Source organism: Myotis davidii, unplaced genomic scaffold (assembly GCF_000327345.1).
Source record: "Myotis davidii unplaced genomic scaffold, ASM32734v1 scaffold216, whole genome shotgun sequence".
NCBI classification, from domain to species: Eukaryota; Metazoa; Chordata; class Mammalia; order Chiroptera; family Vespertilionidae; genus Myotis; species Myotis davidii.
In genome coordinates, this window is record NW_006287277.1 from 376,213 (window position 1) to 379,798 (window position 3,586).

Genomic DNA, 3,586 nt, shown 5'->3' on the forward strand with positions numbered 1-3,586 from the left:
TCAGCTTTCCTGTGGTTCTGGGTGGTGTCCCTTCCGTCTTTTAGTTATATTTTTGAAGTGGTTGTTCGAGGCAGCAAACTCCGGTGTTTACCTATGCCGCCATCTTGGTTCTCCTCCTTGAATATTTTTGTTGTACTATAATTCCTTCAGCATTTTAGATCTAACAAATATTTGATTCACCAGGATGCTTTCTATAATACCTCTTTTCAGGCGACTTAAGCCTACAGAAAAGGTTTGGACAAGATGATCTCTTACACCCTTCCCCATTCTTTTATTTATCTTTGATTATTGGTAACAAAATTTCTAAAACAAATAATAAATTTATTGGGGTAACATTGGTTAATAACAGTATATAAATTTTAGGTGTACAACTTCATAATACGACATCTGTGTACTCTATTGTATGCTTTCTCCTGAAGTCTAGTATCTTGTCACCTTTTATTTGATCCCCTTTACCCTCTTTTTCCTCCTCTCAGAATTTATAACTTTATTTATCCACGTACATAGAGTTCTCTATTGTTTTTTAAAGTACAGGTGTAGCATATTTCTATATATTAGTAGCTTGAAGATGTATAATTTTATCTTCAACATAGTTCTTATTTGGAAAACATCTTTGAAAATATTACTACATTTTTTTTAAGGACACACATAGGAATTAGATATTCAAATCCTATAAATAAACAGAATTTTAGAAAAAAAGTAGAAAATGATACCAAACAATACCCATGTGTGTTTCTCCATTGGTGAGAAAGTTTTGGGATAGGTGAATCTCTTAGATGAAAGTTCATCTACTATAATAAGTGAAGATAGTGGCTGTTACTCGGACAGGCATGGAGGAGGAGTGTGCTTGCTTCTGCGGCATGAGCCCTTCACAGGGATGCCGGGGCCCAGCTGAGATTTGGCAGCCCATGGCAAGCTGGCCCTGTCCTGGTCACCCATGGAAGAGAAGCACATCAGGTGGCAGCACGGTGCTGTGCAGGGAGTGGAGGGCGAGCCCCATGCTGCCCCTGCCCACCCCGTGCTGCTCGCTGCCTCCAGAGCTGCTGGTGGTGATCTTCACCTCACTCCCTGGCACTGACCTGCCCAGCCTGGCCCAGGCCTCCACCAAATTCCACTGCATCCTGCACACCTGGAGATGGCGCTGCCGGGAGGAGGATAGCATTTGTGAAAACTTGCAGAACCTGGAGATGATGGGTATGTCTTGTCGAGAAGTCTATGTGAAGTTGCTCCACCCATGCAGACACATTTTGGGCCCTATGAAAGACTGTTGAATGTAGTGGTGGACGGCTTATGCATTATTGGTTGGACACCTGCCTCCCCATTACCCCCATGTGGATGACCCAATGCAATTCAAGCACTCGTTTAGTATTCGCCTGACAGAGAGGAAATCGTCCATGGTGGAGTGCATGTATGGCAACAGAGGGCCCCACAGCTGCCACATGCAGATTCAGAAGGACGGGTTCTCCACCAAGTGCAACCAGATGGACCACCACTGGATATCTCTTTGGAGCCGAGAGGATTTACTAATGTGGCTGAGGGAAGAATGGGGGCAGGCGCTGGAGGACATCCAGGAGGGCAGGCTGCAGTTCATCCTGATGAAGTTCATCTACCATCGGTATGACAACTGCCTGACCTACTGCTGCATCTACCTCCCCCCACCCCGAGCCACCTAGAGCCAAGAAAATCACGGGAGACCCCAATGTCCCTGCTGGGCAGCAGATGATAGAGAGCCACCCCATGCACTGCATCCAGCTGCTTGCTGTGGAGATCTTCCGCAACTTCAATGAGCTCTCCCGCATCGTCCAGGAGGTTCCTGAGCAGGTGATCCAGGAGCAGCAGCAGCAGCAGCAAGAAGACAGGACTGAGGACGGGGAGGGTCATGGCTGGAAGAGAGTGTCAGGACTCCAGTGTCAGGGAGTCCTGAGCTGCAGCTTTGGAGGAGCAGGCTATCCAGTTTGTTCTGCCTGTGGGCGTGAGCTCAGGTGACCAGAACTACCTCCGCACCTGCAGGATGTGATTCTATGGCATGGGCATTGTTGCCAGCTATGGCTTCACCCACCCCCAGTGCATCCCTGGAGTCTTCATCCTGTTCAATGAGGACCCCTTCAGGTTCATCTGGCTGGAGCTGAAATGTTTTAGTCTGTACAGCAGAGTCCCAGTTACCTTCCAGAATGCGGAGGCACCATCCCCACAGGCCTTCCAGGAGGTGCTCAAGAACATTCAGTCCTGACCCCCTGATGGCCCTTCCCTTGCCCAGGGGTGGACAGCAGGGAGAAGTGGCTTCAAAGGAAGAGCAGCTGGCATACACTTTGAAGATTTGACCTTCTGACCAGATTACCCACTTTCTTGTTTGTTCTGTTAATCCTCACCCGAGGATATTTTTTCATTGATTTTTAGAGAGAGTGGAAGAGTGAGGGAAAGACAGAAATATCGATGTGAAACCAACACATCATTTGATTGCACCCTGCACGAGCCCCAAAAAGGGCACAGGCTGGGTAGGAGCCTGCAACCGAGGTAGAATAAAACCTTAGACCTTTCAGTCTTCAGGCCCAGGTTCTATCCACTGAACCAAACCAGCTAGGGCTGAGCATGTCTTTTTAAAAAGAAAGAAAGAAAGAAAAAGAAAAGACCCGAAAATTAGATAGTGTCAATTGTTAGATTGTACAACTCTGAATATAATAAAAACCACTGAATTGTATATTTTTAAAGGGTGGATTTTATAGCATGTAAATTATATCTCAATAAAGCTGTTATTAAAAATAAAAAAATGGAAGCCAGAATCAGTAGATGACACAGGAGAGTTTGTGATAGTGCTGATTTTAGCCAGTGAATTACAAGGATATCCTATGCTGCTATTGTTTCCATCAAGAACATCTGAACAGATGATAAGACACATATTCATATCAGAAGAAACATGTTGGTTGCACCTCGGAAAAATCTCTTTGGCTTATCTTCAAATACCATTTCACCTTTTCTTTTTAACGATCCAAGGATATTTGACCTAGTACTGTTGATGGAACTTTCACTTCTTATTGTAAATTGTTGCGTAGGACTGGGAATAGGACTTGCAAGCCAAGAAAATCTCAATAAATTTCAAAAATTGGAAATAGTATGGCAAACATTTTCTCATGATAATATGGCAAAACTAGAAATAAGAAAAACCCAGAAAATAAAAAAGTCCTTACATTCTGGCGGGGTGGGGGGGATAAATTTCTCTTAATCCTTGACTAAAAAGAGGAAATATAAACTGAAATTACATAGTTTCTAGAAAATACTAATAAAATAATATAAATTGAAATTATAAGGCATATCTAGAGCAGTACTTAGAATGATAAAACATTATAGAAAAATAGAAGGAATGAATCATGAAGATAACAGTAGGAATTAATGAGTTACAAAAACTAAATTATTTGAAAAATAAATATAGGGTGTCTAAAAAATGTATACACACACCTTGAATAATTATAAAGGCAATGTTTATTAGAATACATTTCATTTTCAGAATTGAGCTATTAGCTGTTAAAGTGTATATACATTTTTCTGGGATACCCTATATGATGAAAAGCTAGCTTTGTTGTTGTTTTTT

At 42.7% G+C, this 3,586-nt stretch overlaps 1 protein-coding gene and 1 pseudogene across 3 annotated transcripts in view; one reads left to right on the top strand and one right to left on the bottom strand.

Moving 5' to 3' along the window:
* GLRA2 (glycine receptor alpha 2) overlaps positions 1-3,586 on the bottom strand; it is a 179,559-nt gene that overhangs the window by 59,265 nt on the left and 116,708 nt on the right. The gene's annotated exons all lie outside the window — the stretch shown is intronic.
* LOC107182350 overlaps positions 831-3,586 on the top strand; it is a 7,459-nt pseudogene continuing 4,703 nt past the window's right edge.